The following is a 14703-nucleotide window of genomic DNA, read 5'->3' as shown; positions in this document are numbered from 1 at the left end:
ATAGAAAACACCATATTAAACAGAAACAAAACAACACATCACAATAAGAAAAAAGAAGAAAAAGAAAAAGAAAAAAACAGAAAAATACAAACAATTAAAAAACACAGCGAATCTTCCCATAACTTATCTTTCATTTGCTTGTTTCCTTGACCTCCTCACACCTCCCTTTTTTGTATTCTAGTTCGGTTAGCTATTTCAGCAAATCCTTTCCATCTTTTCCAATTTTTGTCCTGTAATTTATCTTAAACTAATGTAACTTTACTTTCCCTCCTTTCACCAATTCACAATCTATTTTTTCTTAATCCTTTATAACATTTCTGCTAAAACCACATAACTTCATTCCAACATCCTTCTAACATTCATTAATTTTGCAATATTTCTGTAAATAATATTTAAATTTCTTCCAATCTTCTTCCACTGACTCTTCTCCCTGGTCTCGGATTCTGCCAGTCATTTCCGCCAGTTCCATGTAGTCCATCACCTTCATCTGCCCAATATTGTCACTCTAAGGCCCTGCTCTCTCTCTGTGTCTCAAAATCTGCTTTATGATGCCTGCAGGGCCAACATCAAGCACATTTTACCCATTTCTTGAGCAGATTTTGAGAAGCCCCTGCCCCCTGCTTTCCTGGAGTAGACTGCATTCCCACCATCGTCAAAGAGTAGTCAAGAAGAGCTCCATCAACTTGGTGCCACGGGCTCCCTATTTCCTATCTGTCAGGGAACTGCCATCCAAAGAACCGGAGGTGCAAAGGCTCATTGAGGTTGAGAGAGAAGTAGCAGCGGAAGAGGGAACCAGTAGAGGGCGAGCAAGAACTCCAAGGGAAAGTGAGTTGGAGGGATGGCTCAGAGACGCTTCCAGCGAAAACAGTGGGGAGGTCTCAGGACCTCCTATAGGGACACCCACTCCTCGCCGGAAACTGTCACGCCGAGAGTCCAGAAGACGTGTTTCCGTTAAAGAGCTTTTATGTTGGAAACGATTCCGAAAGCAACCACTTTCGGATTCTACTAGCGATTGACGCAGCCATGCTGGAGGGGCTCCATCACAGGCAGAGGTTTGAAAACCTGATCAAACTCTGAGGGACTTGCATTTTACGCACAAGCAGCTCATCATCCCATCACACTATCCTTTCCTGGGAGAGAAAATATCCCCCTTCCTTCTTCCAGGAAGCACTCCTCCAAGGGGCAGGCGATGATTCCAGCTGCTACCTGCTATCCCAGGCAGGCTTGGACTGGCAAAAGGAATGAAGAAATGCCAGAGGAGGAGGAGGAGGAGGAGGAGGAGGAGGAGGAGGAGGAGGAGGACGGTGTCTGTTTGTTGAGGCCTGGAAAGCAGGAGCTGCCTAGGGGCAAGCCAGGACAACCTTTCTTCTTCTTCCTCCTCCTCCTCCTCCTCCTCCTCCTCCTCCTCCTCCTCCTCCTCCTCCTCCTCTACCAGTGTTTGACAGACATAGCTGCCCTCATTTTAAGTTAATAAACAAGAGATTCTTGCTCAGTGAGTGTAATCCTTGTAATAAACAAAAATCTGCCCTTATTCCCTTATGGGGGACACAAGAGCCTTTACAGAGTCCTTTGTAGGTTCTCCATCGGTCGGAGAAAATAACAGAGGCCAACCAGAGAATGTTGAGAAGCAAAGCAGCTAGTAAGCCTGATCTTCATTGAACTGTTGCAACAGGGTGCCTGCCCCCTTCACACGCAGGAGGAGGAGGAGGACCCAGAACAAAGGTGTGCCTGCCCTTATATATAATAGACTGGAAATAGACTGGAAAGAGAAGCTGCTGAATTGCAACTTATTACCAAACTTAAAACCATGGAGAGACCTGGTCTGAACAAAGACACTGGATTCTTATCTCATTATACATGACAAAGCCATTTTTCACCTTCTCACCCCTTGCTTTTTCCTGTAAGACCTATTGCAGTCGTTAAGAGTCGTCAACAGGCTCATCACAGCTATCTGCCAATCACCCATTCCCACCACCCTTCTGAGTAATACCCCTCCCCACCTTCTCACTATATAGAAGGGTCTGGTGACTTCTGTTTCAGTGTATCTGAAGAAGTGTGCATGCACACGAAAGCTCATACCAAGAACTAACTTAGTTGGTCTTTAAGGTGCTACTGGAAGGAATTTTTTTGTTTTGCCCTTATATAGACATTTTAAATTGCCTGCCCTGGAGTCCAAGGCAACCCCCAGATACATCACAGAAAGGGCAGTCTACAACAGAAATCTGAGTGTGTTGTTTATCTCCTGTCTGGCAGACCCGTTAATGGTCACTTGATTGGATACCCTGGGGAGCCTGGCCAGTCTTTTGTAATGACAAATACTTAGTTCCTGCGCCAGGTCACAGGCTGACCCTATTCATACACAGACATACCCTTAAGACAGGATTTGTGAATGAAAAGACAATGGGGAGGCTTTTCCATTTCCTTCGACCTTGCAGAGAAATATTTGAGGTCAATTTGGGAGTCAAAATGGTTTCAGGGCTGTTTTCCTGTGCTGCTTCAGACATGTGGTTTATATATTTATGTACGTGTTTGCTTGGTACATTTATGAACATTTATTATACAAGACCTTAAAATTTCTTATTTCATCCTGAAGCCATTGTCTCGTGTGGGCTTGGCTGGCAATGGTGCCCCCACCACCCAAGCTGCTTTCTGGGCAGGTTAGCTCCACATTTCCCCCACCACCACCCAAAGACAATTTCATCTTTCCAGCTTATATGCTTCTATTTGCCCAGCACTGGCATCACATACTGGGTAAGACACTGGGAGGCAAATCAGGAAAGTGCCTGGTTCAAGTCTTTCCTTAGCTGTGACAGCATCAAGTGGCCTGGGCCAAACTACCCCTCCCATCTTGCAGCCTTGGCCTTCCTTTCTGTAATACAGGGGAAATAGAGATGGATAACAAGTGATGGCAGCAAGGTACTGGATGTGAAACGCTTTGAACATTTGAAAGTGCCATATAAATGCAAAATACTTTTAAAATAGACTTTTTAAGCACAAATGCCCCCCAAAATAGTTCACAACCATTTACAATACAAATCCATGAATTCCAAAATAAAATAAACATTTAAAGTATTCAAAGTGCACATTACCAACATAATATACAATTAAAATTTACCAATCAGCCCCCCTCAAAATACTGTATTTTTGAAAAACTGAGGTTTTAAGAGCTGTTTAAAATCAAATTATTATTTCCCTGTGCCCCTTCCCACCTGCTCAAAATGTAAAAATGTTCAAAGTGTGTTTTAGCCCCCCTACATTTTTAAGCCCACTTCCTTCCTCTGCCAAATTTAATTTTCTTCGCCACCAGAGGGAGCCAGCACCTCACCATCGAAAATATCCCTCCTTGAGCGAGAATTCATGTGGCTCAATCAGCAGATGTATGAGTAATTGGAAGGAGATTTCGCTTCCAACCACTCACTTAATATAAAGCATACAATCCAGGGATTTTCACAGCTACTTTCACAGCATAAGAAGCAATTCTTCTGCAGAAGCAGATTGTGATTTCCCCCCCCAAAAAAGCAGGGGGTGCAGAAAAGTGCCTTATTCCAGGTCAGACAGTTCATCTTGTCTGCCACTTTTACATGTTCTTCCCATATTCCCATTGCAAGCAGCTGCCAGGGCTGGACTTTGATGGGTGCTGCTAGCACAAATCAGATTCCGTCCAGCTGTGCCAAACTTTCCAAGGTAGTACCAACATCTCCCTTTGTGAGCCACAGAACAAAGCGGGAGCCTTCTCTGCTTTTTGGTCAAGTTGGCCAACCTTGACCACGGTCTCTTCCGGCCAAGGGATCCATCCTGCCCTGCCTTCTTAGTTCAGAGGCCTCATATACCATGGCAGAAAAACCACAGGAACAGCTGGTTTCTGTGGGTCATAGGAGTAGTCAGGGGGGCACCCCCCCCATCAACTAAATAAAGAAAATACTTAACTAAAAGTAGAAATTGTAGAAAGATTTTTCTGGACACTTGGGTTCAAAAGAAAGTACAGTCGTACCATAGAAGTCAAATGGAATCCGTTCCAGAAGTCCGTTCAACTTCCAAAACCAAAGTGCGGTTTCTGATTGGCTGCAGGAAGCTCCTGCAGCCAATCACAAGCCGCGGAAGCCCCATTGGGTTCCAAAGAACGTTCCAAAGAACGTTCCAAAGAACGTTCCAAAGAATGTTCAAAGAACACAAACCGGAACACTCACTTGTTTGCGGTGTTCGGGAGCCAAAACATCCAAGTAACAAGGCATTTGGGATCCAAGGTACAACTGTAATTTAAAACAACTGTTGTTGAGACATTTCGTTCTGAATCTGCTAGATAGAGCCAGACAGAAGATGCTGGCAGGTGGGTGTCCTGCCCCCTTCTAACATAAATCCCAGCTACGCCCATGGCAGCTGTTTGTACTGTAATTAAATTGGTGTTAAAAGGTAAAGATAAAGGGACCCCTGACTGTTAGGTCCAGTGGTGGCTGACTCTGGGGTTGCAGCGCTCATCTCGCTTTATTGGCCAAGGGAGCTGGCGTACAGCTTCCGGGTCATGTGGCTAGCATGACTAAGCCGCTTCTGGTGAACCAGAGCAGCACACGGAAACGCCGTTTACCTTCCTGCCAGAGTGGTACCTATTTATCTACTTGCACTTTGACGTGCTTTCGAACTGCTAGGTTGGCAGGAGCAGGGATGGAGCAATGGAAGCTCACCCCGTCGCGGGGATTCGAACCGCCAACATTCTGATCGGCAAGCCCTAGGCTCTGTGGTTTAACCCACAGTGTCACCCGCATCCCTAAATTGGTGTTAGAGTTAGATTAAATATCCTCCACTAAGAATCCTGTGACTCTGGAGGTAAAAAGAGGTTCAATGGCCTTGACAAACTTAACTTGGATGTCACAATCTCTTTGTTTGGGAGAATGGTCCTTTGCATCACCAAAGAGATGGTCAAGTACAAGTGATGTGTTGCCACAGAAACTGAATAGCTGGAGATTCTTCTGTAAGGGGAAGCATATTTTTCTTCTTCCCTCAATCCCCTTTCTGGAGGCGATGTCCTCAAGATGCCTCCTGTTTGCAGGGCAGTCTTGAAACTGGGCCTGAGAGACACACAACAAGAGGTTTGACTTGCTTTTGATAAGAATCCTTGCTCGTCCCCCAAGAACACTAATGGGAGCAGGATCCACTGGAGTGTTGACACTGTGAACCTTCCGTCCTCTGCTGAGCTTGTATAAATGGGTATATAAACTTCAAATCACAGAAATCTGCATTTCTGTCCCGAAGTCTGTTGGGTCGTATGCAAAGCCTACCTCACCTGTGGCCTTGCTGGCTGCTAGCTGTGGGAGAGAGAGAAAAGGGGGAGCTTGCATTAGAAGGCAAAACCCACAGACATTTTACATGAAAGATTTGTGATCAGAAACAGGGTCCAGACCTCGCCGTTTCCATGCAGACTTCTCTGCAGGCTTTCATTGCAAAGAAAATAGTGGGCGGCTGGGCAAAGGGGTGGAGGAGGAGAGCTGGGCTAATCTTTGCTTTCGCTTGCTTTTTTAAAAAAGAATTAAATAAAAATAAAACGAAGGCATCCACCCACCATATTCAGGAGAGCAACTCAGTAACATGGGCACAGAAAGCAGGGGCTCGGGGACTCTGGCTTCTCTGGCTGAGGTTCTCTCTTTATTATCAATTGCCCACAAGGGACCGATCGCATCCCTACACAAATACTCCTGCTAAACCACATTTCCCGGCAGATTTATATGCCGTTTTTATGATGGGCCTGTGCAATATGCTGACTCCTCTGTTTGCAGGGAGGGGGCAGAAAATCATTCAGAGGAGACATTTATTTTATGGCAAAATCAGCCATGAGTAAAAATAAAAAGGGGGGGAGTTTGCATGCGTACATGTATATCGAATAAACTGAAAATGAAAAGCGTGCAAGGGGGAATGTGGTACAACCCGAACCTGCTCATCATGCTCCATTTGCCACACCAAGGGATACATGACTTCTGCTAATGGGCACATCCTTGTTGGTTCGCAGTAGCTCTGCTTGGCAGGGCCTCCTTGGAGTGGAACGAAGGTGGAATATCTACTGACAACCAGAGAGAGAGAGATGGGCTTTTTAAGAACGTAAGGAAAGCCCTGCTGGATTGGTCCAAAGGCCCATTATTGTAACTCACTCTACATGGGGCTGCCCTTGAGACTGACCCAGAAACTCCAGCAGGTGCAGAATGCCGCGGCGAGACTCCTTACGGGGTCCTTGCTGCGGGATCACATTCACCCAGTGCTATACCAGCTGCACTGGCTCCCGGTGGAGTACAGGATCAGGTTTAAGGTGCTGGTTTTAACCTTTAAAGCCCTATACAGTCTAGGAACCTCATACCTACAGGACTGCCTCTACTAGTATGTCCCACAGAGGACCTTACGGTTTTCAAACAAAAACATTTTGGAGGTCCTGGGTCACAGGGAGGTTAGGCTGGCCTCAACCAGAGCCAGGGCCTTTTTGGCTGTGGCCCCGATCTGGTGGAACACTCTGTCACAAGAGACTGGGGCCCTGCGGGACCTGACATCTTTCCGCAGGGCCTACAAGACAGAGCTGTTCCACCAGGCCTTTGGCCAAGGCACAGTCTGACCCCCTCCTTCGGTAATCCTCATAGAACTCTAGCCCAATGGTTGCCATGAATTTGATTTTGAATTGATTTTAGAATGCATTTCAATTAATTTGATTGTGATTTTATGTAAACTGTGTTACTTTTATTGTTGTTAGCTGCTCTGAGCCCGGCTTTGGCTGGGGAGGGCGGGATATAAATAAATTATTATTATTATTATTATTATTATTATTATTATTATTATTATTATTATTTTCAGCATCCTGTTCTTTCAGTGGCCAGCCAGATGCCCCAATGGGAAGCCTTCAGGCAGGACCTGAGCACAAGGGCACTCTCCCCTCTTGTGCTCCTCTGCAACTGGTGTTCAGAGGCAGACTACCACCAACAGTGGAGGGAGAACATAGCCATGATGGCTAGCAGCCAATGAGAACCCTCTCCTTCACTAATACATATGGCCAGTCATCTTTTAAAGCCATCCAGGTTGGTGGTCATTACTGCCTCCTGTGGCAGCGAGTTCCATAGTTTAACTATGCACGGCATGAAGAAGTCCTTCCTTTTGTCTGTCCTGAATCTTTCAGCAGTTTTTATTATTTGGTATCTTTTTAAAAAGTTATTGACATTAATACATTACAGTGGTGCCTTCAGACAGACGCTTCAGGTTACAGACTCTGCTAACCCAGAAATAGTACCTCGGGTTAAGAACTTTGCTTCAGGATGAGAACAGAAATCATGCTCCGGCAGCACGGCAGCCGCAGGAGACCTCATTAGCTAAAGTGGTACCTCAGGTTAAGAACAGTTTCAGGTTAAGAACGGACCTCCAGAACGAATTAAGTTCTTAACCCGAGGTACCACTGTACATTCATCACATTGCCAGTTCTTCCATCATCATCATCAGGTGGGTTTTTTTTAGAAAAATGAAAAGTAAACTCAAATACAATGCAATGCAAAAATTAAAACCAGTACAAAATGAAAATAAAATGAAAGCTAAAAAGCTAAAGCTAAAAAAACATTCATATACACTCCCTGCCCATCCTAAAGGAGGCTGCAGTATTTTAAACTCTCCAAGTTAAAGGCCAAAGCCTTGGCTGAAAAGAAATGTTTTCACCTGGCACCCAAAATGTTCAACTGAGGGTCACTGAGAGATGAAATACGGAGGGATGTACATTCATGTGTGAACAAGAATCTTCAGGAAACCTAGCTAACGAAAGGTTTTTGCCCTGGTGACGGTCATGAGCAGAGGAGCTCATCTTGCTACTCTCCCCAGGACACACCTGGGGCCGCGGTGGAGGCATTTGTTTCTGCCTGCAACAATCCTCCCTGCTTTCCTGGGCTCTGTGCAGGCAGATAAAGTAGGGCGAAAACCTGATGCTTGAAACCGGCTGGCATTTCTTAAGGCTCTCCACGTACATCTGGCTCCAGTGACGCATCCGTCTTCTTCGATTGCTTCCCATTCTTGCTCACAGGGGAGCCCTGCTCTGTTCCTGGGACGGTAATTGGCAAAGCAGTGTGTGTGTTTGTGTGTGTGTGTGTGTGTGATGGGATGCCATGTGCATGGATTTGTCTGTCCCTTTCATCTCCAGAAGAACTGAAAAGTCACACTCACAGCAGCAGCAGCAGCAAGATGGGAAGGAGCAGTAAGAGGCCTTTTCCTTGCTGCACAAAATAGTGTTACATGCCACACCAATCGCCAAGTGGTAGGAGACTCCAGGGCTTCCAGACTCAGGGTTCTGTTTCCTTGGAATGAAGGTCAGCGGAGACTGTCGTGTCTTTAGGAAATATGGGCTGGATCTAGACACATCAAAAAAGGTGTTTCAAGAAAACGCATTGCAAACCTCAAAGTGGGAAATCAAGGGACTCCACAGCGCCATCTGGTGTTACGGTGTTATGGCAAAAGTGGCAAAAGACGGGACTCCACAGCGCCATCTGGTGTTATGGTGTTATAACGCATATAAAGCAGTTTTGCTTTACTAATGTAGCTGAGTCCCCAGTTTTGTTTACACATATATACAACCTGAGAATAAGTTGGAGGGGCTCCCAGTGTTAACACCCCTACAGATCTTGCTTCTCCTTGAGTTGCAGCTTTGGATCCAGCACAAAGCAAGCATGTCTAAGTGTATCCAGCTTCCAGCCTGCTTCCAGCTCAGCTCACATACTCTGCCTCTCCTACCTACTATTGTTCTCCTACCTAGCAGCTAGGTTCATGGAGTCACAATGCCATTTATCTTTCCCACTTTCTTAGTTAATGCTGTTGTTGTTTTGTTGTTTATTGTATTACCTTTATAAATTGGTTATAAAATTGAATAAAAATACATTTTTTCAAAAAAGGTCACTTAAGTGGAAAACCCACTCTTTAGTGCTAAATCAGATCAAACATCAGTCCGGATAAAATCCAAATTGCCATTTGCTCTGATCTAAAGCTAAGAAGCAGGGAAAGGAGTGGGGCAAGGGGGGAACTTCTTGAACCCGTGCCTAGAAACCGTGAGACAAGAGGAAATGTGAATGAGCCTTGACTGGAAGCAGAGACACTTTTGCAGGCACAAACAGTATTGGAAGCTTATACAGTGGAACCTCGGGTTACAGACTCCGCTAACCCAGAAATAGTACCTCGCGGGTACTAATAGTGGCGCGGCAGCAGCAGGAGGCCCCATTAGTTAAAGTGGTGCTTCAGGTTAAGAACAATTTCAGGTTAAGAACGGACCTTTGGAATGAATTAAGTACTTAACCAGAGGTACCACTGTAACCATTCCAATATCACAATTCATGAGCACAAATAATCATGAATGCACAATGAACAGAACATCTTGGGTCCCCATGTCTGGTCTTTACTGAGCATTTGTTTTGATTTTTTTGCAAGACAACAATCATTCACCCAACCTTCATCCTGCTTCACTTGTAGTGTGTTCTTACAACTTCCTGCTAGCAGTTTGTTCTTCCCACACTTTCCAGTTCATTTCACTATCTCTTTCCAAACCACAACAAGACGGACTCTTTTTAAAAGCGGCTCTGGGCCCATCTATATCTCAGCTTAATGTAGGTTATGAAGCCCTTGTGCCCCCCCTTTAATTCCCCCTCGTCCATGCGGCATTCTCCTCCAGCTACGCCGCTTCCCTGAATCTGAAGATTCCTGATGTAATCAATGTCGCTCCCCTATTTGGATTTTCACTAGGGTGACAGAGTGCTTTAATCTGTAATTGCACAAACCTCATCTCACTTTACTGGCTGAGGGAGCCGGCGTACAGTCATGTGGCCAGCATGACTAAGCGGCTTCTGGCGAACCAGAGCACCGCACAGAAACGCCATTTACCTTCCCGCTGGAGCGGTACCAATTTATCTACTTGCACTTTGACGTGCTTTCGAACTGCTAGGTTGGCAGGAGCTGGGACCGAGCAACGGGAGCTCACCCCGTCACGGGGATTCGAACCACCAACCTTCTGATCGGCAAGACCTGGGCTCTGTGATATTCCTGCCTGAAACCCTGGAGAGCCCCTGCCAGTCAGTGTAGACAAGACTGAGCCAAATGGACCAAGGATTTGACCCAGGATAAAGCACTTTCCTTTGTTCCTACTTGCCTAAAGTTAAGCTGAGATTTCAACCGGGGCTGTCCAGCTCATCGCCCCTGGTCTTTGTCACAGCATTCTACACCATGCTATAGGCATATTTAACCATTTACATATCCAGCCCTGAGTATTTACGGTGTGCACAAACTTCTAACAATTTCCAGATCTCCAGGAGGGAGCAGTGGGAGGTGGGATCTGTCTCCATCCATCAGTCATATTTTGCCGGTGGGCCAGGAGGCACTCCCTGACAGGCTGTTGTGTTGTGAGGAAGATGTGAGTTGTCGCTCCACAGACACAGCTGGGGGCAGATGAAGGCAGTGAGCTAAGTGGCTGATGCATAATTGATGCTAATTGATCTGCCGGCCTCCAAAGGGCCGCAGATGCAATGCAAGGCCAGGCAGCAGCCAGGCAGAGCAGCAGGGTCTGGGCTCACCTCCCTGCTCTGCAGCTGCAGCTCCCAGCCTTCTGAGCATGCTCCAGAGAGGGCCTGCAAAAGAGCATTGTGCCATAGCTTCTTTGGGGGGGGGGAGTGTTCAGACAGGAGTGCATTCCAGCTGCCGTGCTTTATTTAAGAATACAGAAGGCTGCCTTATACCAAGTCAAACCACTTGCCCATCTAGTTCTAATTTTGCATTTAGATTCCACCTTTTTCTTTCCTCTAAGGAGCATACATGGTTCTCCCCCACCTCATACACACACACACACACACACACAGTGGTACCTCAGGTTAAGTACTTAATTCGTTCCGGAGGTCCATTCTTAACCTGAAGCACCACTTTAGCTAATGGGGCCTCCTGCTGCTGCCGTGCCGTCGGAGCACGATTTCTGTTCTCATCCTGAAGCAAAGTTCTTAACCCGAGGTATTATTTCTGGGTTAGTGGAGTCTGTAACCTGAAGCATATGTAACCTGAAGCGTATGTAACCTGAGGTACCACTGTATATATATTAAATTTTCCATTTTAACAATCCAATGAAAACCACATTAAAACATGCCAAATTATATATCTTTGGGTGGCTTCCCATGCTCTGAAGTTCAGGGAGTGGTGATCTAATAGTGTACTGCATCCCTTAATTAGTCGAATAGTCCCAATGAATATTTCTGATGTTGATCCTTCATTTATTTTTAACAGCCTCTGAGTTCGTTTAACAAGCGGGTTAGTCCTTTGTAGTCTGTGTGAAATATTTTAATTTTCTTCTTCTTCATTTTCCTGTTGTAATCCAGTGTTCTCATCTACTTTCACTCCTCCACCTCATTTAATCCCCACAACAACCCTGTGAGGTAGGTTTGGGTGACAGGTAGGGACTGACCCAAGGTCCCCCAGAAAGAGCTTCCTGGCCAAGTGGGGATTCGAACCTGGTCTTTCCCAGGTCCTCGTCACTCTAACCACTATGTCACATCTAGCTCAACACTGATTTCAGCCAAGGAGTCCTACCTGGAGATGCTGCCCAGGGGTTGAACCTGGCACCTCCCACATACAAAGCAGATGCTTTGACCAAGCTATGACCCTTCCCTTTCATTTATGAAGCTTTATTTCCCTTGAGAAAATGTCACCCTCTAAATGGGAATGAAGGACACACACAGCGTCTTCATCTGCAGCTTAGGAGAGAGGAACCGCACTTCTCGTGTCAGAAGCTTTCACAGGCTGGAGGGAGTCTACTTGGTGAGAGGCTTTATGTGTTGGACTCAGCTGGCAGAGACAACTGGGCACCTGCAACTCCCATTAGCTCCAGACAGCACAGCTGGTGCATCCAGATGCTCTGAGGGCTGAGAGGTGTGTGTGTGTGTGGAATGGATGGAGAAATCCATATCACATGCAAAAAAAGACTTTGCCTGGAGACAAATGGTCTGTGTTTACTTTCAGAGAGTTGAGAGTCCTTTGAAAGAGGGATCCTTCTACAGTGGTACCTCAGGTTACATACGCTTCAGGTTACATACGCTTCAGGTTACATACGCTTCAGGTTACAGACTCTGCTAACCCAGAAATAGTGCTTCAGGTTAAGAACTTTGCTTCAGGATAAGAACAGAAATCGTGCTCCGGCGGCATGGCGGCAGCAGGAAGCCCCCATTAGCTAAAGTGGTGCTTCAGGTTAAGAACAGTTTCAGGTTAAGAATGGACCTCTGGAACGAATTAAGTACTTAACCCGAGGTACCACTGTACTTAGATGTGGGTAGACTAAGCAAACAGGTCCGGCAGGTTTCTGTAAGGCTTCAAAGGCCTGTAAAACTTGCTGGACCAGATAACAACAGCAGAAAAGGGGAAAGGCATTCCTGCAGGATGGACAATGCAGTGGTGTAGCGTGGGTTGTCAGCACCCGGGGTAAGGCAAGTAATTTGCGCCCCCTAACCCGTGGATTTTAGGTAGGGGCAGAGAGCTGCAAGTGCGAGCGCACCCCCCCCCCCGATGTTGCGGCCGGTGCGGCCGGCACCCCCCACGCTATGCCACTGGGACAATGATGCCTTTGTTCATCTTACCACTTTTGACTCTAAAAAAAAAAGAACAACGATTGTCTCTACTTTCCGCATCGCAATTTCCACGCATGCCTGGACGGTGACCCATTGCTGCTGCAATCCTATTTAGCACACCTCTTCCCCATTAACCTTGGCAGAGCAGCGCAGCAAAACAGCAGCTGGAACTCTCTGGAGAGCCAGCTAATGGACAAGGAAGGCAAAGGGCAATGGTTTTAACTGGGCCGCCTTTAACATTAACCTGAAGTCTTGGCTTTAAAACTTTTGCCTGGAATCACGTAGCTGTGCAGTTTCAGTTGACAGCACCCGACTCAGGGTGCTAGCATTGCTCTCGTTTCCTGTAAGGTGCCAAGGGGGCAGGATCAAACCAGGGCCCCCAGCAGCCAGCCTTTGGTGCCTCTCCACTTGCACCACCGGCAACCCTTTGGGAGGGATTTGTAATTTAGAGAAAAAGGGGACAAAGAGGAAACATAATAGAACTGTAACAAAAACTGAATGGTGTAAAGAAAAAAGTGGAGAGAGAAACGTTTTTCTCCCTTTCTCCTAACTCCTAGAACTCATGGACTTCTGGAAAAATGGGGGCAGATCAAATAAAGGACATGCGGCACATCTGTGGAACTCCACCCCACACCACCCCAGTGAGGGCCACCAACTTGGTTGGCTTTAAAAGAGAATTGGAAAAATTTAAGGAGGATAATAATACTGATGATGATGATAAATTATTTATACCCTGCCCATCTGGCTGGGTTTCCCCAGCCACTCTGGTCAGCTCCCAACAGAATATTAATAATAAGAAAGTGATAAAACATCAGACATTAAAAACTTGCCTAAACAGGGATGTCTTCTAAAAGTCAGTTCGTTGTTTATTTCCTTGACATCTGGTGGGAGGCCATTCCACAGCCACTACTGAGAAGGCCCTCTGCCTGGTTCCCTATAACCTCACTTCTTGCAGTGAGGGAACCACCAGAAGGTCCTTGGAACTGGACATCGGTGCCCGGGCTGAACGATGGGGGTGAAGACGCTCCTTCAGGTATACTGGGCCAAGGCCGTTTAGGGCTTTAAAGGATGGAGCTATTGATGACTACTAGCCATGATAGATAGGTTCTGCCTCAACAGCTGGAGGCAGTGATGCTCCTGAATACCAGTTGCCAGGATCTTCAGGTGAGCAGAAGGCTGTCATGTACTCATTTCCGGCTTGCAGGCTTCTGGTTGGCTACTCTGAGAAAGGACCCCAGGTTTTGGACACCCCGCTCCCCACTTTCTCTTCCTGTCCAGGCCTCTTTTACAATGTAAGGAAGCCATAGAGAAAGGACTGTGAATGCCTTAGACTTGACGGAAGGTCTCCCCTTCCTCTGTGGGACACCTATCCAGACTGGCTTCAGGTGCTGGATTTTTAGGTGGTTTCCCTGCACTCTGCCAAGGTCCCAGAGGCTCTGTGCCAATGCACTCTCTGTGGATCAGCTGTGGGGGAGATGTATTTAGGCTCCCTCTTCCGCATCATTAGGGCGCACTGTGTGCAGCATTATGACGCATGAATGGCTTCAATTATCTGAGAAGCGACACAATGGCCCCATAAGAAATGCATGTTGCGGGTGGCGCTGCTCTGCTCCAAAGCCCCAGTGCTCTCCGCATCATATTTTATTGATAAATCAAAACAGCCAGGCTAATAATAGCCACTCTGAAGGACGGCTTCATTCTGAGCTGCCAAACCCATCCCCAGGAATCAGCTTTGAGCCCGAGCAGTGACACGGTCAGATTTCTAAATTCCCTTTTGCCATTTATATCTTCTCAGCATAGACCAATAACAGTTTCTGGGGATTTTTTTGCCCTTGAACCTAGACATTCAACCCAAAGCACCAAATAAGGCATTGGTTATGGGACAAAGGACAAAGGACTCAGTTTGGACCACATCTGAGAAAGAACTCTAACTAATGAAGGGATCGAGAGATCTCAGAGGAAAGCGACGAGCAGAGGCAACAGAGATCAAATGTCAATTTTCTTCCCCTTTGGCTAATGTACTTTCTTTGCCCGCTCCATTAACTGTAAGATAGAGACATAATACAGGCTATTTAATTGAGCCTGTCAGAAAGCATTGACTTTGTCAGGTAATTCC

The sequence above is a fragment of the Podarcis melisellensis genome, assembly GCF_964234715.1.
Source record: "Podarcis melisellensis genome assembly, chromosome: 14".
Lineage (NCBI taxonomy): Eukaryota > Metazoa > Chordata > Lepidosauria > Squamata > Lacertidae > Podarcis > Podarcis melisellensis.
The sequence above is the reverse complement of the archived record's forward strand: the minus strand, read 5'-3'. Positions refer to the sequence as shown.